The following is a 22,503-nucleotide window of genomic DNA, read 5'->3' on the forward strand; positions in this document are numbered from 1 at the left end:
CACATGATAATCTAGCATCAAAAATAGGTATGCATTTAGGTATCTAGGTATAAAATAGTTATCTATCTGTTAATCAGCTCCAGAGGACACAGGAGCATTTCAGGTACTAGTCAGGTACAAGTCTACTGACAACCTATGATTACCATGTAGCTAACATGTTATTGGATAACTTTGAAATTGTAAGTTTTCAAATGAGTAATAAAAATAATTATTTTATAAATGTCGTCCGTACCTTGTCTTTCTTTTTGCTGTGTTTGGATTTGTTAAATGATAATTTTCAAATGGCACTCGCACTTCTGAGCTATCTTTTTTGCAGGTGCATGGTAATAAGATGAGAAAAAACTGCAACCCCATTCGATGCATTGAACGGATGTGGGTGGAGCTATGTCTACATAAGGGTGCTAATTTAAAAAAACTCACAAAAGCTCTGACGAAGGCCTTGAGGCTGATACGTAAACCTTATTATAGAGCAGTGATACTATTTTAATTTTACTAGGCAAGTCAGCTAAGAACAAATTCTTATTTCAATGACGGCCTACCCTGGCCAAACCCAGACAATGCTGGGCCAATTGTGCGCCGCCCTATGGGACTCCCAACCACGGCCTAATGTGATACAGCCTGGATTCAAACCAGGGACTGTAGTGATGCCTCTGGCACTGAGATGCAGTGCCTTAGACCGCTGTGCCACTCAGGAGCCCATACTAGCAAGAGCAGTTTGGGTTTGTTCTTTTTTCTCATCTTAAATTATAATATGAAAGTCTTTGATGCGTATGTGCATCAAATGATGGTAAGAGGGACCTGCTAAATGACAAAATCAAATGTTTTCATTAACTGTGTCCTTGCTTTATTAAAGTTCATCTGAAAAAAACTGCAGAGTGAAGTATAAATTACCTCAACAGGAGGTCAAGTACAGATTTGAAACGTATGGCACACCAAGGGTTTCGGATCGCAAGTACATGTGCCAGTAAACTACTCAAACACAATTTGCATTGATATACAGTGTCTTCGGAAAGTATTCAGACCCCTTGACCTTTTCCACATGTTGTTACGTTACAGCCTTATTCTAATTGATTAAATACAACAAAATCCTCAGCATTCTACACACAATGCCCCATAATGACAAAGCAAAAACAGGTTTTTCGAAAAATCCTGTTTCCATTGATCATCCTTGAGATGTTTCCTCAACTTGATTGGAGTCCACCTATGGTAAATTCAATTGATTGGACATGATTTGGAAAGGCACACACCCATCTATATAAGGTCCCACAGTTGACGGTGCATGTCAGAGCCAAGATCAAGTCATGAGGTCAAAGGAGTTGTCCATAGAGCTCCAAGACAGGATTGTGTCGAGGCACATATCTACGGAAGGGTACCAAAACATTTCTGCATCATTGAAGCTCCCCAAGAACACAGTGGCCTCCATCATTCTTAAATTGAAGAAGTTTGGAACCACCGAGACTCTTCCTAGAGCTGGCTGCATGACCAGACTGAGCAATCGGGGGAGAAGGGCATTGGTCAGGGAAGTGACCAAGAACCCGATGGTCACTGACAGAGCTCTAGGTTCCTCTGTGGAGATGGGAGAAACTTCCAGAAGGACAACCATCTCTGCAGCTCACAATCAATCAGGCCTTTATTCTATAGTGGCCAGACAGAAGCCACTCCTCAGTAAAAGGCACATGACAGCCTGCTTGGAGTTTGCCAAAAGACTGCTAAAGACTCTCAGACCATGAGAAACAAGATTCTATGGTCTGATGAAACCAAGATTGAACTATTTAGCCTGAATGCCAAGCATCACGTCTGAAGGAAACCTGGCACCATCCCTACGGTGAAGCATGGTGGTGGCAGCATCATGCTGTGGGGATGTTTTTCAGCGGCAGGGACTGGGAGACTAGTCAGGATCGAGGAAAGATGAATGGCGTAAAGTACAGAGAGATTCTTGATGAAAACCTTCTCCAGAGCGCTCAGGACCTCAGAATGGGCTTGATGGTTCACCTTCAAACAGGACAATGACCCTAAGCACACAGCCAAGACAACGCAGGAGTGGCTTCGGAACAAGTCTCTGAGTGGCCCAGCCAGAGCCCGGACTTGAACCTGGTTGAACATCTTTCGAAAGACCTGCAAATAGCTGTGCAGCAGCGCTCCCCATCCAAACTGACAGAGGTTGAGAAAATCTGCAGAGAGGAATGAGAGCCACCCCCCAAATACAGGTGTCCCAAGCTTGTAGCGTCATACCCAAGAAGACTTGAGGGTGTAATCGCTGCCAAAGGTGCTTCAACAAAGTACTGAGTAAAGGGTCTGAATACCTACGTAAATGTGATATTTCAGTTTCTTATTTTTAATGCATTTTTGCAAAAGATTCTAAAAAGCTGTTTTTGCTTTGCCATTATGGGTTATTGTGTGTAGATTGATGAGGGGAAAAGTGTTTAAGTTTTTTAAATCCATTTTAGAATAAGATTATAACGTAACAAAATGTGGAAATGTCAAGGGGTCTGAATACTTTCCGAATGCACTGTAAATAGCATTCTCCATCCCCCAAATGTATGAGTGTGTAGTTTCTCACTCCCTCAGTGCAGCGTAGATTAGTATGGATGCTGCACCTCTTCCCAATCCTCCCACCGGCCACCATATTGAACTGACTTGAGCCTTGGACCTTGTGACAAATGAGAGGGAGTTGAATACTAAGACACACAAGACAATGGCTCTCTGTCTGTTCACTCTGTCTCAAGGAGACACTGAGCATTTCGACTACATTATTCATTTTCTGTAGATAGTGGTAACAGTGACTACCTGTGGAATGAGGTCATATCAATCCCACAGTGACTGTCTTCACCTGCACCCTTTTCAAGGCATTCACTTGAAAGAAAGCCACAAAGTGGGTGTCCTCTCACACATCCATCTGAAATATGACTTTCCCCTATTATAAACAGAATCGCATTTATTCACAATCTGCATTTAGATAAATTGTATTCCACTTTAATACTTGAAACACAATTTACTGGGATGAACAAGATCTATTCCACCTTATTACCTTATCCCATAGGGCGGCGCACAATTGGCCCAATGTTGTCCGGGTTAGGGGAGGGTTTGGCCGTCATTGTAAACTAAGAATTTGATCTTGACTGACTTGCCAAGTTAAATAAAGGTTCAATTTTAAAAAATGAACATTGAAATTTAAATCTGCTTTGAATTCAAAAAGGTGATTAGATCGCCATCTAGTGCCTGCTTGTAGACCAGAGCCACTCAACAATCACACAATAACATACAGTCTCTACATTGCTCCTGTATATATATATATATATATATATATATATATATATATGTATATATATATATATATGTATATATATATATATATATATATATATATATATATATATATATATATATGTATATATATATATATATATATATATATATATGTATATATATATATATATGTATATATATATATATATGTATATATATATATATATATATATATATATATATATATATATATATATATATATATGTATATATATATATATATATATATATATATATATATATATATATATATATATATATATATATATATATATATATATGCTGAAATGCACACTGTGCATCACAATTAAATTTACTTAAATGTGTTGAAATCCAGATGCACTCTAAAATGTAATTTAACTGCAAAGTAGATTGTGCTGAGAAATTGTTTAGCAATTAGGGATATATATATATATATATATATATATATATATATAGGGAACCCTATATATATATATATATATATATATATACCTAATTGCTAAACAATTTCTCAGCACAATCTATTTTGCAGTTAAATTAGATTTTAGAGTGCATCTGAATTCCAACACATTTAAGTAAATTAAATTTTGATGCACAGTGTGCATTTCAGCAGCAGGTGGGACTAGAGGGCCATTTTACTAAATCCAGACCCATCTAGGGGGAAACGGGGATACCAAGTCAGTTGTCCAACTGAATGCATTCAACTGAAATGTGTCATTTAACCCAACCCCTCTGAATCAGAGAGGTGCAGGGGGGGGGGGGGGGGCTGCTTTAATCGACATCCACTTCTTCGGCGCCCAGGAAACAGTGGGTTAACTGCCTTGCTCAGGGACATAACGACAGATTTTTACCTTGTCAGCTCGGGGATTCAATCCAGCAACCTTCCAGGTACTGGCCCAAAGCTCTAACCACTACAGGCCAGTAGTCCAGACACAGATATTTAATTGATATTGATTGATATTTGATCTCTACTAAAAAATGTAATAACTTCTATGCAGTTGGCAGCATAAAGACATTACTCCAATGTTTGAACAGTTGAAACTCGCTAAATAGTAGAAAGTAGGTCATTCAATCGACGTTCCTACCGGTCGTATCACGACATCCTCTATATCAGGGATGGTAGGCATGCTGATCTTTTTTGTTGTTGCTTAGTGCTTCCAAAAGCCTGGGGCTAGCTCTGACTGTGTGTGGAGGGTATGTGGGAACTCGCTGAGCCACTGCAGCCCCTCATGATGCGTTCAGATTTTTTGTGGCCCCCACCCCATCAATGTTTCCCATCCCTGATCTATATGAAGGCAGCTGCCACTTCATTAAAACCGATGGAATCAGTTTACCATAGCGCACTTCGTTTTACTAAGGGAGACAGGTTCAGTACACATCACTACATTCTTTACCAGAAGTAGGCTGGCCCTCTTGGAAGTCACGCTCTCTTTTTTTATTTATAAAGCTCTCTTACAAAAACTCCCACTGTATCTAACTTTGTTAATAACCTTTAGACATACGAGTTATCGTTCATGGTCTCAGGGATGGTTAACTCTGGAAATACCTTTGTTCCCCTCAGAGTTAGGTAAATCTGCTTTTAGTTTGTTGGCACACCATGTATGAAAAAATCTACAGAGTTCGTACAGCTGGATGTTCTGGTGCCTCTCTGGCAGTTCAAACTGATTGGGGCCCACTTTGCTGATGAATGTAATTGTGTTTCTTGAATGTATTTGAAGTTTTTGTATATTTGCATTATATTGTATTTAGTAAACTATTTATATACATGGTTCCCTTGTGAAAGAGAGACTGGTCTCTATTTTAACAGAGGGACTCTATTAAAATAAAGGTACAATTAACCAAATAAAAACTGTATTTGAAAGGATGACAAGAAATAGAAAGTGTAGGATTCAGTCTGATGCCAAAGCCTGCCGTGGTTTGAGGGTACATTTATGGTAGGCATTTATGAGCCATCTGTAAGCAAGTATCTGTGCATCTCATCTCCTCATACTGATTCATGATCCTATACATTTATGGTCAGGTAGATCTGATCACAATCAGATCACAATGCGTCTTTTAATCGTCTACACCTGTCTAAAAATATGGGCACAGTCAGAATGCGGAGAAGATTAGGATTAAAGATGCCTGCCAGGGTTTTTTGGGGCAAAACGAGGTGAATGAAGTAGGTTTGAGGAATTAGGTTCAGGACATTGTGCCATTCTGTCTCAAATGGGAGTCAATGGGTTGTTCCTCAATAAAGAAGCTGTGGGGAAACATTCTGTGTCAATCCCCCAGATTCAGATTGTGAAACCAAATAAAGAGGTACAGACAGAAAAAATCCAATGCCCGACACTTTTTGACAACCCCTCTGAAAAGTGTTGAAATGAGCCTTATCTTCTAATGTTCCTTTGCTCACAGCGAGGAACCTCCAGTGCAATGGCTGGTGGCTAGGGCCTTGGAGCCGCTCCAGGGAACCTCCAGTGCAATGGCTGGTGACTGGGGCCTTGGAGCCACTCCAGGGAACCTCCAGTGCAATGGCTGGTGACTGGGACCTTGGAGCCACTCCAGGGAATGCAGAGAGCTGCCGATTACCGCTTGTCATGAGGCTCTGTGTGTGTGTGTGTGTGTGTGTGTGTGTGTGTGTGTGTGTGTGTGTGTGTGTGTGTGTGTGTGTGTGTGTGTGTGTGTGTGTGTGTGTGCGCGTGCGTGCATATATTTGTGTGTGGGAAGAGGAGGAGGGTATCTGGGCCAAGGTCTGATGGAGCAACACACAGCACTCTGCCAATGGCACTGGACACAGTGTGATAGAGTCCAGACCGGGGACAGAACATGAGGAAACAGGCTGCAGGAGAAATCAGTGGAGGGTTGTTGCACACTCAGCACCTGACCAGGCCAGTACAAACACAAATGGTCCATTAAGGGAATGTTTCCTTTTTACAACCAAATCAACATTTTTATATGTAAATGGCATGTTATGGAAGGTTCCAGAGACCTTCTTCCAAACAGCAAATCACATCCTCATCCTCATTGTGTAGTATGTGGCCCCTGAAAATGCATGAACAAAGGCTCCAAAAACACCCAGATACACTTTCAGAACCAGCAAAGCTATCAGTATTCATCCATGTTTCTCAAACGTCACATTTCGAAGTTGTTCCAAATGTCAAATATCGAAGTGTTTAAGGTTAAGGTTAGGCATCAACTCTGAATGGCTAAGGTAAGGGTTAAGGTTTGGGATAGGCTTAAAACAAAAATAAAAACAACAACTTTCTATCGCTGGATCCAACATGCAACATTTAAAATCAGATGTTAACGCCCATCCACCATCCCAGTCCACAACACCCTAGTAAAACCGAGACCTACTTGAAGGTAACAGCATTCACTGTTGCCCCTAGAGGCCATTTTACACGTCATCGCCCAATGTCCTCAGACATGGATGGATGTCGAATACTGACTTGTATGACGGGTGACCTGGCTGCTTAATATGGCGTTGGGCCACCATGAGCCACCAAAACAGCTTCAATGCACCTTGCCATAGATTCTACAAGTGTCTGAAACTTCCTGTGTGGAAGCACCCCATGCTTTCCACAGCTAAGATGCTTTATGTTCGGGTTTCCTTTATTTTGGCAGTTACATGCAGCAGCAGGCTATGTGGAAAATGGAACAGCTGGATAGGGGAAACGGCTTGAGTTGTGCAAAAGGGAATATAACATTGCGGATAAAGTTCGGAATGACACAATTTCATGCGTACAACATCTTAACATCTGCATCACTATACTGAGAGCTTTGTCGTTTCTAAAAGGATGTATTTGGGTGTTTTTGGAGCCTTTGTTCATGTTTTTTCAGGGCTCCATATTACACAACGAGGACGAAGAAGTGATTTGCTGTTTGGGTTAAATTTCTCAAAAACATGCGATATCACAAAAAAGATGTCTGGAACCTTCCATAACATGCCATTTATATCAAAAATAGAGATTTGGTTGTAACAAAGGAAACTTCTCCTTTAATGTTGAACTTATTGCAGCAATTTATTGGAGGACTTCATGGCTTGGCTAGTCAATATTATCATATTAACATGTATCTAAATCAGTTAAACTGTGGGTAACTTAATACACCCCACCATTATGTGTTTGGCATTCTTCACAGTGATACTGTATTGACTGGTTTTCATATTATCCACAGAAGTGTGGCTGAAGAATTTAGGCAACAGCAAAACAGTTTTTTTGAATGAAGTGTATTTTTTAAACCTATTTTATACAAGCTGTTCTTTGACCAGGTCCTCCATCCCTGCAATGGTGTGCCTGTGTTGTGTGCACAGTAGGCTATAGTATGACCTTGTCAAAAATGCTATGGGCAGATAGCCTAGCGGTTAAGAACATTGGGCCAGTAGGTTGCTGGTTCGTATCCCTGAGTCGACTAGGTGAAAAATCTGTCTATGTGCCTTTGAGCAAAGCACTTAACCTTCATTGCTTCTGTAAGTCGCACTGGAAAAGAGCGTCTGCTAAATGACTGAAATGTAAAATCAAGTCCTATGTCTTGTCCTATGTCAAGTCCTATGTCTTGTCCTATGTCAAGTCCTATGTCTTGGGCCAATGGTGAGCTGTGGAGGCAGGGGGGCATGACACATGACATGAAGGAGAGTCACATGACGTGTCTGTGTGTGATGACATTTCAGGGGTTGTCTGACCACAGGATGTGTGCCTTCTGCAGCACTGAATACGGGAGAAAGCACAGCACCCTTCAATGCAGAATAAGATCCTATTTTATTATGATGAGAGGAATGCACAGTAGTACAGGAACAATAATAGGAGCCAGAGGTTATGTTTATAACCCTGTAATACATATACATACATATAAAAACATTTTAGTAACTGTAGATAAAGGGAGTTAAAAGTTATTAAAATACCCATATTTCTGGTCTTCAGCTTCTGTGAACATTTTTCCTACTACATTGGCCAACGCAGCAGCGTTGGGTTGGATTATTGCCTTGCTCCCTAATGTCATTCCTTTGTTAGGGGGCGTCCTGCTCAAGGGAAAGACGGGCTCTTTCTATTCGCTGAAAAGATAGGTGTGTCAGGGGGGGGTTGTGGTTCTTTCACACCAGCTGTCAATCATTACGTCAGTTCCGGCTGGTGGGCAGTGCTCTGTGGGCTGTATGTGGGCGGTTTTGACAGCAGCAGAGTTGTTTAGGAGACAAACAAGGACGTGTTGAAGGGGACAATTCTTTCCCTCCTTGTTCCACTCGAACTCGCACTGACAGCTTCTCAACGCACGGAGGTTTCTGACGGGATGTCGGTTTCCGATCGGGCTGTCCGTTGTAAGGTAGATCGATTTGATAGGTTTATTATTGCACATATCGATGTGACTCTCAATGCATTGCTTGCTTCATGACTGATATCACAGAATTTCTAGACTGTATAGTTTTGACATTGAATTGAAGTGTTAAGATTGAAATTTGCCGGTGTTCATCGACTGATATCTTTAAAGAATGTATCCCATTCATGATAGTTTCAGCAACAAAAACTGAAAAATCAATGAATGCATGTTGCAACAAGATATCTGGGGCCATTGTTATTGTACAGTCGAGTACGCCTGCGCATCCGACCTATGTATATGATACATGCTTTTTGGGATGTAGGCCAATGGCTGTTGATAGCTCCAGGGGTCCGAACTGCAGGGGTCCGCGAAAATATATATATAAAAAAGTAATTGATTTTGATTATTGGATAATTTCAATGTTTTAATGAATATCGCTAGCAACAACAGAATAAACCCATGTTGAATGACATACCTACAGTAGAGGATAATGTTTTACTTCTAATGATGGCAACTTTATTTCTCAACTCCTAATGTTGAACAAATTGAACTCATTGGAGCCAAATACACTCAATGGAAAATCTGACATGGGCTTTGAAAAAGTACCCGCTACCAGTACGGCAAGTGCTTTCTTGACTTGGACATACATGTTTGCCAACACACGGCTAACCTTTGTTTAACCAGCTAAATAGCTGTTCTTAGCGAAAATGTATTTGAAGTTACCTTTCTAGCTAATAGGCTATGTTAGAGTTTACACTTCCAATTATAATGTGGGGAGGTAAAAATAATAATAAAAAACGACCAAATCTATTTATTTTATAATGTGAATTACTTCTCCTTGACGTTCTCATTCACCTGACCATAAGACAAGACATGCATTTAAAAATATATATTGTTGCTAATGTATGATGGGTCCCTGGGTCGCCAGTTTGCCTGAGAGGGGGTCTCTGGGCAAGAAAAGGTTAAAGACCCCTGGGTTAGGCTACTTCTATAAATAATGAATTGGAAAATTGCCATGAGAGTTTTGTAACATGTGAGCTTTGTAACATTCTAATACATAATTAGGCTGCAAGTTGCATATGAATGACATTGTTGAGTTTACTACAATGTAATTGTTTTTGTTTTTCCCAGCTTTTCTCATTCAGAATAACTCCGTAGTAATAATTTTGCTCAGAATGAGTATAATATTATGTTGAGTATGACTAGCCTACACTTTGAAGTTGGTCTTTATATGGCAAATAGGGGCGAGAGGCAGTGTTGAGGACAGAATCAGTAATGACGCTAAAACGTGTGTCTGGGCGGTCAGGTTTTGGAAGAAAGCTTGTAGGCCTGTTGATAGTGAATGGGTATTACTGTAAGGGAAGAGGAAGCATGTGTTGAGAGTTGGCTCAATGCTCAGGGTGATCATCCTTTTGTCTTGGCCTGCAGGTTTGCCTCCCTTCTAATCATGAGGACATTTCCAGGTTTGCTCTGTTTTTAGAATAAATGTACTTCATTCACACTATCTATAAACGATATACTATTATACTTATCTATACTTTTCTATGTGTATATACAGATGGGATAAAAGGGTCCCACATGTGTGTCTGAATGGTTAGGTCTTTATAATGGGCTTCATAATACGTTTATAAAGGGTTTGTGAAGGATATACAAGTACAATATAAAGTTATTTCTAGACTGCTAATGGTTAGTTCATACCTACATTTAGTACGTAACGTGGTGCCGAAATGACTTGCTTTTTTAGCAGGTCAAAGTTATGCACATTACGCAAAATGTATATTAATCAAACTAAATTGTAACCTAGTATGTGTATAATGCTTGCCGTAAAATGATCTCTTATGAAGGGAATCAACAACCTACCAATAGAGCCTTTCAGTGCCAAATTGCACACTTCCTCTGTGAGTCTGAAACTTGACCCAAATCCTGCCGTTCCTGTTCCTGCCCCAGTCCTCCAAGCTACAGGAATGCTGCCCGGGTTTTTCCACATCCAAGATGGTTGGGATTTTAATCCACTTATTACCTTCTTTTAGTCACCTAAAAAAATTCTGAATTTGGTACTCATACAAGTTGCGGTCAAATATATTGGCACCCTTGCACTTTACAACGGAGTGCAATGGAGCAGAATGTTCAGTATTCTCTTTTAAAAACTGGTTGAATGGCTATATATATATATATATATATATATATATATATATATATATATATATATATATATATATATATATATATATATATATATATATATTATGTAGTACTTTTACCCCCTTTTTCCTGATATCCAATTGGTAGTTACAGTCTTGTCCCATTGCTGCAAATCCAGTATGGACTCGGGAGAGGCGAAGCTCGAGAGTCACGCGTTCTCCGGAATACAAGCCAGTCAAGCCGTACACTTAACCCGGAAGCCAGCCACATCAATGTGTCAGAGGAAACACCGTCCAGCTGGTGACCAAAGTCAGCTTGCAGGCGCCCGGCCCGCCACAAGGAGTCGCTAGAGCAGATTGGGACAAGGACATCCCGGTCAGTCAAACCCTCCCCTAACCCGGATGACGCTGGGCCAATTGTGCGCCGCCTCATGGGTCTCCCGGTCACGGCTGGCTGTGAGACAGCCTGGGATCGAACCTGGGTCTGTAGTCACGCCTTGCATCGCTGCGCCACTCAGGAGGCCCTTGAATGGCTATTATGACCCTGTAGGCACCTGCAATTTACCACAGGTGAGGTAAATTAGACATACACGAGAATCACCTGCCTCCAAACAAATTCATTTGAATTTTGAAGAATTTAGTCCAGGCCATTTTTTGCTTTGAAGTGGAAAATCTAAATTATATATATATATTTTTTCTTAAACCTTAACAGTTATAAATCAAACAAATACACATGTGAACATCAAACGTTTTTTTTTATTTTAACTTATTTTTTAGGAAATAGTGAATGGTGCAAGGGTGCCAATATATTTGACCACAACTGTTGATCACAGTGTTCTCTGTGAGGTTTGGTAAGGATAGCCTGGACAGTCACTGACTGCACTGTGTAGTGGTAGTTGAGGGTTACATTAGTCTCTCAGGTTGCTGCCTTGGGGCCCTCTTCATACTGCCAGGGCCATGTGGACGTGGAGTTTGCCTTTAGTTCAAAGGTCACCCTTCCATCAGTGAAACTTTCCACCTAGGCCCTCTTCACGCTGAAAAGTTTCTACTTGTTTTAAGGTCCAGCAATGATCTACCATGGTTGAGGCCTCCCGGGTGGTGCAGTGGTCTAAGGCACTGCATTGCAGTGCCACCAGAGATTCTGGGTTTGAGCCCAGGCTCTGTCGCAGCCAGCCACAACTGGGAGGGCCATGGGGTGGTGCACAATTGGCACCACCCCATGGTGGTGGGTTAGGGAGGGTTTGGCCGGCAGGGATATCCTTGTCTCATTGTGCACTAGTGACTCCTGTGGTGGGCCGGGAACAGTGCATGCGGTCCAGGTCGCTAGGTGTACGGTGTTTCCTCTGCATGCATTTGTGTTGTGTCAAGAAGCTGTGCGGCTTGGTTGGGTTGTGTTTTGGAGGACGCATGACTCTCGACCTTTGCCTCTCCCGAGTCCGTACGGGAGTTGCAGCAATGAGACAAGACAGACAGTAACTACTACCAATTGGATACCATTCAATTGGGGAGAAAAAGGGGGTCAAGAGTTTAGAGTTACTTGTAACTAGGCAAGTAAGTTAGGAACAAATTCTTATTCACAATGATGACCTAGGAACAATGGGTTAACTGCCTTGTTCAGGGGCAAAATGACAGATTTTTACCTTGTCAGCTCAGGGATTTGATCTAGCAACCTTTCAGTTACTGGCCCACTAGGCTAGGCTACCTGCCGCCTTGGTGTCCACATCAGAAACAAACTATCATGGTTCAAACACACCAAGACAGTCTCCCCCTCAGGAGAGTGAAAAGATTTGGCAGTGGTCCCCAGATCCTCCAAAAATTCTACAGCTGCACTATCAAGAGCATCCTGACTGGTTGCATCACCGCCTGGTATGGCAACTGCTCGGCATCCGACCGTAAGGCGCTACTGAGTGTAGAGCGTACGGCCCAATACATCACCTGGGGCCAAGCTTCCTGCCATCCAGGACTTATTTACTATGCGTGTCAGAGGAAGGCGCAATTTTTTTTTTTAAGATTCCAGTTACCCAAGTAATAGACTGTTCTCTCTGCAACCGCTCGGCAAGCGGTACTGAAGCACCAAGTTTAGGTCCAAAAGGCTCGACTAACCTGTACCCCTGCACATTGACTTGGTACCGCACTGAAAGAACCCAATGGATCTTCTTTAGTTTTCAAAAAGGTATAGTTTCTCATCAGAGCTTTTCATGCAACTTCACATCACACTCCACAGAGATATGGTTTAGAAACACTGCAGATGAATAGTTCCTACATAATGTCTTTGACCCACAATCTCGGGACTCAGTCCCTTCCTAACCATGTGTTGTACATGTTTAGTCTATTCTTAAAGATCTATGGGAGACTTCTCCTGCTCTGTCCTTAGGCAGTCTGTTTCTATGTGGCTTGGCTGCACTGTGAGAGACTTGTCTCTACTCTAGGAACCTGAGACCTGTAATCAGCTTGTGCTTGGCTGCTTTAGACAGCTGCATAGAGACAAGGAGACAGAGGAAGAAAGAGACAGACAGAAAGAAAGAGAGACAGAGGGGAGGGATTTCTCTTTTCACCTCAAACAGGACTTTCCGGTTTCCTCTTAACTGCGTTCTTTCTTACATTTATCACCGGTCTTTCTCTGTGAGTCCATAAAGAACATGTTGTCAGTAGGTTTGCAACAAGAATCCTCTTTTGGAAGCCTGGTATGCATGTTCATTAGGTGACTTTGTTGAGACAGTTGAGAGTAATTTCTGAAGAGAAATATGTGTTGAGGCGTATGAGCGTGTGTATGTGTTGAGGCGTGTGAGCGTGTGTATGTGTTGAGGCGTATGAGCGTGTGTATGTGTTGAGGCGTATGAGCGTGTGTATGTGTTGAGGTGTATGAGCGTGTGGGTGTGTTGAGGCGTGTGAGCGTGTGTATGTGTTGAGGCGTGTGAGCGTGTGGGTGTGTTGAGGCGAATGAGCGTGTGTATGTGTTGAGGCGTATGAGCGTGTGTATGTGTTGAGGCTTATGAGCGTGTGTATGTGTTGAGGTGTATGAGCGTGTGTATGTGTTGAGGTGTATGAGCGTGTGGGTGTGTTGAGGCGTATGAGCGTGTGTATGTGTTGAGGCGTATGAGTGTGTGTATGTGTTGAGGCTTATGAGCGTGTGTATGTGTTGAGGCGTGTGAGCGTGTGTATGTGTTGAGGTGTATGAGCGTGTGGGTGTGTTGAGGCGTATGAGTGTGTGTATGTGTTGAGGCGTATGAGCGTGTGTATGTGTTGACGTGTATGAGCGTGTGTATGTGTTGAGGCGCATGAGCGTGTGTATGTGTTGAGGCGTGTGAGCGTGTGTATGTGTTGAGGTGTATGAGCGTGTGTATGTGTTGAGGCGTATGAGCGTGTGTATGTGTTGAGGCGTATGAGCGTGTGTATGTGTTGAAGCGTGTGAGCGTGTGTATGTGTTGAGGCGTGTGAGCGTGTGTATGTGTTGAGGCGTATGAGCGTGTGTATGTGTTGAGGCGTGTGAGCGTGTGGGTGTGTTGAGGCGTATGAGCGTGTGTATGTGTTGAGGCGTATGAGCGTGTGTATGTGTTGAGGCGTGTGTGTGTGTGTGTGTGTGTGTACGTGCATGCATTCATGCACATGTGTGCACTTGTTTGTACATGTGTGTATGTGTATCTATGTACTTCTCTGTCTGTGCATGAGTGATCTCTCTCTCTCTAGTAACCATTTGATTAGCTCCAGAGCAGTAGTGTGCGGTAAGGTCTGATGCCCGGTAAGGTCTGATGCCGGGTAAGGTTTGATGCCCGGTAAGGTCTGATGCCGGGTAAGATCTGATGCCGGGTAAGGTCTGATGCCCGGTAAGATCTGATGCTGGTAAGATCTGATGCCGGGTAAGGTCTGATGCCCGGTAAGATCTGATGCCGGGTACGGTCTGATACCCGATAAGATCTGATGCCGGGTAAGGTCTGATGCCGGGTAAGGTCTGATGCCCGGTAAGATCTGATGCCGGGTAAGGACTGATGCCGGGTAAGATCTAATGCCCGGTAAGATCTGATGCCGGGTAAGGTCTGATGCCCGGTAAGATCTGATGCCGGGTAAGATCTAATGCCCGGTAAGATCTGATTCCGGGTAAGGTCTGATGCCCGGTAAGATCTGATGCCGGGTTAGGTCTGATGCCCGGTAAGATCTGATGCCGGGTAAGATCTGATGCCAAGTAAGGTCTGATGCCGGGTAAGGTCTGATGCCCGGTAAGGTCTGATGCCCGGTAAGATCTGATGCCCGGTAAGGTCTGATGCCAGGTAAGGTCTGATGCCCGGGAAGATCTGATGCCGGGTAAGGTCTGATGCCGGGTAAGAACTGATGCCGGGTAAGAACTGATGCCGGGTAAGGTCTGATGACCGGGAGGGTCTGATGCCCGGTAAGATCTGATGACCGGGAGGGTCTGATGCCCGGTAAGATCTGATGCCGGGTAAGGTCTGATGCCCGGTAGTGTCTGATGCCGGGTAAGGTCTGATGCCCGGTAAGGTCTGATGCCCGGTAAGATCTGATGCCCGGTATGGTCTGATGCCGGGTATGGTCTGATGCCCGGTAAGGTCTGATGCCCGGTAAGGTCTGATGCCAGGTAAGGTCTAATGCCGGGTAAGGTCTGATGTCAGGTAAGGTCTGATGCCCGGTAAGATCTGATGCCCGGTAAGGTCTGATGCCCGGTAAGATCTGATGCCCGGTAAGGTCTGATGCCGGGTATGGTCTGATGCCCGGTAAGGTCTGATGCCCGGTAAAGTCTGATGCCAGGTAAGATCTAATGCCGGGTAAGGTCTGATGCCAGGTAAGGTCTGATGCCCGGTAAGATCTGATGCCCGGTAAGGTCTGATGCCGGGTATGGTCTGATGCCCGGTAAGGTCTGATGCCGGGTAAGGTCTGATGCCCGGTAAGATCTGATGCCGGGTAAGGTCTGATGCCCGGTAAGATCTGATGCCGGTAAGATCTGATGCCGGGTAAGGTCTGATGCCGGGTAAGAACTGATGCCGGGTAAGATCTAATGCCCGGTAAGATCTGATGCCGGGTAAGGTCTGATGCCCGGTAAGATCTGATGCCGGGTAAGGTCTGATGCCCGGTAAGGTCTGATGCCGGGTAAGAACTGATGCCGGGTAAGGTCTGATGACCGGGAGGGTCTGATGCCCGGTAAGATCTGATGACCGGGAGGGTCTGATGCCCCGTAAGATCTGATGCCGGGTAAGGTCTGATGCCCGGTAGTGTCTGATGCCGGGTAAGGTCTGATGCCCGGTAAGGTCTGATGCCCGGTAAGATCTGATGCCCGGTAAGGTCTGATGCCGGGTAGGGTCTGATGCCCGGTAAGGTCTGATGCCCGGTAAGGTCTGATGCCAGGTAAGGTCTAATGCCGGGTAAGGTCTGATGCCGGGTAAGGTCTGATGACCGGGAGGGTCTGATGCCCGGTAAGATCTGATGACCGGGAGGGTCTGATGCCCGGTAAGATCTGATGCCCGGTGAGGTCTGATGCCGGGTAAGATCTGATGCCCGGTAAGGTCTGATGCCCTGTAAGATCTGATGCCCGGTAAGGTCTGATGCCGGGTATGGTCTGATGCCCGGTAAGGTCTGATGCCCGGTAAAGTCTGATGCCAGGTAAGATCTAATGCCGGGTAAGGTCTGATGCCAGGTAAGGTCTGATGCCCGGTAAGATCTGATGCCCGGTAAGGTCTGATGCCGGGTATGGTCTGATGCCCGGTAAGGTCTGATGCAGGGTAAGGTCTGATGCCCGGTAAGATCTGATGCCGGGTAAGGTCTGATGCCCGGTAAGATCTGATGCCGGTAAGATCTGATGCCGGGTAAGGTCTGATGCCGGGTAAGAACTGATGCCGGGTAAGATCTAATGCCCGGTAAGATCTGATGCCGGGTAAGGTCTGATGCCCGGTAAGATCTGATGCCGGGTTAGGTCTGATGCCCGGTAAGATCTGATGCCGGGTAAGATCTGATGCCAAGTAAGGTCTGATACCCGATAAGATCTGATGCCGGGTAAGGTCTGATGCCAGGTAAGGTCTGATGCCCGGTAAGATCTGATGCCGGGTAAGGACTGATGCCGGGTAAGATCTAATGCCCGGTAAGATCTGATGCCGGGTAAGGTCTGATGCCCGGTAAGATCTGATGCCGGGTAAGATCTAATGCCCGGTAAGATCTGATGCCGGGTAAGGTCTGATGCCCGGTAAGATCTGATGCTGGGTTAGGTCTGATGCCCGGTAAGATCTGATGCCGGGTAAGATCTGATGCCAAGTAAGGTCTGATGCCAGGTAAGGTCTGATGCCCGGTAAGGTCTGATGCCCGGTAAGATCTGATGCCCGGTAAGGTCTGATGCCAGGTAAGGTCGGATGCCCGGGAAGATCTGATGCCAGGTAAGGTCTGATGCCGGGTAAGAATTGATGCCGGGTAAGGTCTGATGACCGGGAGGGTCTGATGCCCGGTAAGATCTGATGACCGGGAGGGTCTGATGCCCGGTAAGATCTGATGCCCGGTAAGGTCTGATGCCGGGTAAGGTCTGATGCCCGGTAAGATCTGATGCCCGGTAAGGTCTGATGCCGGGTATGGTCTGATGCCCGGTAAGGTCTGATGCCCGGTAAGGTCTGATGCCAGGCAAGATCTAATGCCGGGTAAGGGCTGATGCCAGGTAAGGTCTGATGCCCGGTAAGATCTGATGCCCGGTAAGGTCTGATGCCCGGTAAGATCTGATGCCGGGTTAGGTCTGATGCCCGGTAAGATCTGATGCCGGGTAAGATCTGATGCCAAGTAAGGTCTGATGCCCGGTAAGGTCTGATGCCAGGTAAGGTCTGATGCCCGGGAAGATCTGATGCCGGGTAAGGTCTGATGCCCGGTAAGGTCTGATGCCGGGTAAGAACTGATGCCGGGTAAGGTCTGATGACCGGGAGGGTCTGATGCCCGGTAAGATCTGATGCCCGGTAAGATCTGATGCCCGGTAAGGTCTGATGCCGGGTATGGTCTGATGCCCGGTAAGGTCTGATGCCCGGTAAGGTCTGATGCCCGGTAAGATCTGATGCCCGGTAAGGTCTGATGCCGGGTAAGGTCTGATGCCCGGTAAGGTCTGATGCCGGGTAAGAACTGATGCCGGGTAAGGTCTGATGACCGGGAGGGTCTGATGCCCGGTAAGATCTGATGCCCGGTAAGATCTGATGCCCGGTAAGGTCTGATGCCGGGTATGGTCTGATGCCCGGTAAGGTCTGATGCCCGGTCAGGTCTGATGCCAGGTAAGGTCTAATGCCGGGTAAGGTCTGATGCCAGGTAAGGTCTGATGCCCGGTAAGATCTGATGCCCGGTAAGGTCTGATGCCGGGTATGGTGTGATGCCCGGTAAGGTCTGATGCCCAGTAAGGTCTGATGCCCGGTAAGGTCTGATGCCGGGTAAGGTCTAATGCCGGGTAAGGTCTAATGCCGGGTAAGGTCTGATGCCGGGTAAGGTCTGATGCCGGGTAGGCTCTTTCTATCCCCTTCTCTCACTCGCACGCACACACACTCATAAAGTGGATTTTTTTCTACTGTGTTTATCAGTACGACAGGATCATAAAGATAACCATCAAACAACCACAACCAATCATCAAACAGCAGCAGATAGGCAACGCAAATATTAGACACACATTCACAGGCCCTAATAGCTTGTGCCCTGCACGAACAGGGGACTTTCAGCACTACAGACAGCAGCCCAAATGCCAGCAAGTAGGCTTACATGTAGACAGCACTATACACACAACATGCCTAGTAGTCAGCGCTACTGATTGAGATATATAGTAACACAATAGACATGTAATGTAATAATGGTAGACGGCGCTACTGATTGAGATATATACTACCGGTCAAAAGTTTAAGAACACCTACTCATTCAAGGGTTTTTCTTTATTTTTACTATTTTACTACTATAGTGAAGACATCAAAACTATGAAATAACACATATGGAATCATGTAGTAAGAAAAAAGTGTTAAACAAATGAAAATATATTTCATATTTGAGATTCTTCAAATAGCCAGCCTTTGTCTTGATGACAGCTTTGTGTTGAAAGTGCGCTGGCCGATGGACAGAAACAAAAGGCCCTTCTCCACAGCATAGTGTTGATGAATAATTTCCACTTACACCTAGGCTCATCCAATCAACTGAACAGGCTGCAGTGGCACTCTGAGCTGGTCAGTGGGGCTTTATAGTGGGGCTCTACAGTAGAATGTCTATGGCGGAACACCTATGAAGATTGGTCAGGGCTTTACCCAGTAATGGAATCAGACATTACTAGAGCAGAAGAGGCTGAAACTAGGTGACTGACTTCTCTAGACGGGCCTCACGTAGCGAGACGTGGCCGAGCCCAACCCCACTCCCACCTCCACCTCCGACTCACCAGCCACATGGATGCCTAAACCCCACCTCCCACCCCTTCGGCCACATACACCCCGCTCTGACAGATACAGTAGACCCCGACTCCAACACTACAGAGCAAAGAGATAGCGAGAAAGAGACACTCAAGTGAGCCCATCACAAGCATCATAGGCAAACCAGTCCAATCCGGCACCCATAGATTTAAGCCCCTTGGGGTTCAAAGTACCCTGACAGTCAGTCAGCTGACATCAATGGGCCATGATGATGGTGATGGCTCCTCCCCATCCTTAGCTCAGACAAGCTCCTGTCCAGAGCAGCTTACAGTAAGTCTGTCTGTGACCCAATCCTATAGATGGGACTGAGGGATTTTACCATCGTCAAAAATGGCACCCTATTCCCTTTGCAGTGCACTACTGTTGTGCAGGGCCCATAGGGTAGTGCACCATTAAGGGAATATGGTACCATTTGGGATGCATTCCTAAGGGAACCTGGTGGTGAAGATGAAGGCTGTGGTTTCAGAGGACGTTCCGAGGGTAAAACACATGGTATCTATCATTGGGCACAAACTGGTTGAATAAACATTTTAACCAATGTGGAATAGACGCTGAATAGACGTCTGTGTCCAGTGGGAAGTCCTGGAGTAGTGATGTCTGGTCAGGGTAGGGAGGGTAGGCAGTGCCTACCCTGTAAAAATGAAAGAACATTTGTGGTGATCTGGTACAAAATGCGCAAGGATGCTAGGGGAAAGTCAGCCTCAACGTGTGCCCTTTTCCCGCCCTTCAAACTCCAAACTCAAGGCATTGACATGACTTGCGCATGCGTGTTTCTACCCTATACTGCCAGCTTCGCTGCCTTTCATGTGTCAATATGTCCCCTTCATTTTCATTGCACTCGAATAATAATCCTGCCTGAGAACGTCACACGTCACATCTGCAGCCTTTTCACAGTTACGTTCGTTTTACTGCTAGCTAAAGTAAGCTGATCAGGATGGCTGAAATATTGCATCTGAAAGTTTCCAAAGTTGGATTTTCTAGCGAAATGGGGTGATAAGGAAGACCAACACCTGAGTTTAGGGACCAACATCAAAGAAAGGGACAGAAATAACATGATCATTTCAATCTGAGTGGTATCAACAAAAAACCTTTCTCTGTGGCAGAGCTGCTAGCAGCCGACTCTTCCCCTGCATGCTGTTCTCCACCAGTGACAGCGTGTGGACAACATCTGGTTACTGCGACTTGGACAACTTGCCTACAGCACTCAACAAGCATGAAGAATCTGTGTCTCACATCCAAAGCCATATAGCTCTTAAGATAGATCTGGCATTGAATGAACAACAGAGATTGAATGTCAGTATGCACAATGCAAATGTAAAAGAGAACTGTGAGATTTTGTAAGACCTAGCTAATTAATGCTACATCATGCTACCTACGTAGATAAACAGGAGTTGGCATTACGTGGCAACGAGGAGAGTGCCTGCTCATCAAACAGGCCCAGGGGCAACTATTTGGAACTATTACATATGTCTTTGCTGAAAAGAATGAACAGTTAGCAACCCATTTAACCACCGCCACCATCTCAAGGCCTGTAAGGGAATTTTCAATGAATCTGCGTTTGTTCAAAAAAATAAACATCTACATTTTATGAACCTTTTTTTTTTACAACACAAACCATCCACACACAAATGACAACATACAGATGCACACAAACAAAATGTAATCCATGTAAGAATAAGGCTGTAACGTAACACCAGTCTCAATGTCAAAAGTGAAGAGGCAACTCCGAGATGCTGGCCTTCTATGCAGAAAGCAAAGAAAAAGACATATCTCAGACTAGCCAATAAAAAGAAAAGATTAAGATGGTCAAAAGAACACAGACACTGGACAGAGGAACTCTGCCTTGAAGGCGAGCATCCCGGAATCACCTCTTCACTGTTGACGTTGAGACTGGTGTTTTGCGGGTACTATTTAAAGAAGCTGCCAGTGGAGGACTTGTGAGGCATTTGTTTCTCAAACTAGACTTGTCCTCTTGTCCTCTTGCTCAGTTGTGCACCGGGGCTTCCCACTCCTATTTCTATTCTGGTTAGAACCAGTTTGTGCTGTTCTGTGAAGGAAGTATTACACAGCATTGTACGAGATCTTCAGTTTCTTGGCAATTTCTCGCATGGAATAGCCTTCATTTCTCAGAACAAGAATATATATATATATTTTTTTTTTCACCTTTATTTAACCAGGTAGGCTAGTTGAGAACAAGTTCTCATTTGCAACTGCGACCTGGCCAATATAAGGCATAGCAGTGTGAACAGACAACACAGAGTTACACATGGAGTAAACAATTAACAAGTCAATAACACAGTAGAAAAAAGGGGAGTCTATATACATTGTGTGCAAAAGGCATGAGAAGGTAGGCAAATAATTACAATTATGCAGATTAACACTGGAGTGATAAATGATCAGATGGTTATGTACAGGTAGAGATATTGGTTTGCAAAAGAGCAGAAAAATAAATAAATAAAAACAGTATGGGGATGAGGTAGGTGAAAATGGGTGGGCTATTTACCAATAGACTATGTACAGCTGCAGCGATCGGTTAGCTGCTCAGATAGCAGATGTTTGAAGTTGGTGAGGGAGATAAAAGTCTCCAACTTCAGCGATTTTTGCAATTCGTTCCAGTCACAGGCAGCAGAGAACTGGAACGAAAGGCGGCCAAATGAGGTGTTGGCTTTAGGGATGATCAGTGAGATACACCTGCTGGAGCGCGTGCTACGGATGGGTGTTGCCATTGTAACCAGTGAACTGAGATAAGGCGGAGCTTTACCTAGCATGGACTTGTAGATGACCTGGAGCCAGTGGGTCTGGCGACGAATATGTAGCGAGGGCCAGCCGACTAGAGCATACAAGTCGCAGTGGTGGGTGGTATAAGGTGCTTTAGTGACAAAACCGATGGCACTGTGATAAACTGCATCCAGTTTGCTGAGTAGAGTATTGGAAGCAATTTTGTAGATGACATCGCCGAAGTCGAGGATCGGTAGGATAGTCAGTTTTACTAGGGTAAGTTTGGCGGAGTGAAGGAGGCTTTGTTGCGGAATAGAAAGCCGACTCTTGATTTGATTTTCAATTGGAGATGTTTGATATGGGTCTGGAAGGAGAGTTTAGAGTCTAGCCAGACACCTAGGTACTTATAGATGTCCACATATTCAAGGTCGGAACCATCCAGGGTGGTGATGCTGGTCAGGCGTGCGGGTGCAGGCAGCGAACGGTTGAAAAGCATGCATTTGGTTTTACTAGCGTTTAAGAGCAGTTGGAGGCCACGGAAGGAGTGCTGTATGGCATTGAAGCTCGTTTGGAGGTTAGATAGCACAGTGTCCAAGGACGGGCCGGGAGTATATAGAATGGTGTCGTCTGCGTAGAGGTGGATCAGGGAATCGCCCGCAGCA

At 44.8% G+C, this 22,503-nt stretch overlaps 1 protein-coding gene across 1 annotated transcript in view; it reads left to right on the top strand.

Annotated features, from left to right (window-relative positions):
- The first annotated feature begins 8,274 nt into the window (after positions 1 to 8,274).
- The window catches only part of LOC110521393 (peroxisome proliferator-activated receptor alpha), a 62,731-nt gene continuing 48,502 nt past the window's right edge, over positions 8,275 to 22,503 (top strand). Inside the window, exon 1 of the mRNA XM_021598925.3 lies at positions 8,275 to 8,586. The gene's annotated coding sequence lies outside the window, so the exon portion shown is untranslated. The remainder of the gene's footprint in view (positions 8,587 to 22,503) is intronic.

This window comes from Oncorhynchus mykiss, chromosome 4, assembly GCF_057628025.1.
Source record: "Oncorhynchus mykiss isolate SJ-2025 chromosome 4, ASM5762802v1, whole genome shotgun sequence".
Taxonomy (NCBI): domain Eukaryota; kingdom Metazoa; phylum Chordata; class Actinopteri; order Salmoniformes; family Salmonidae; genus Oncorhynchus; species Oncorhynchus mykiss.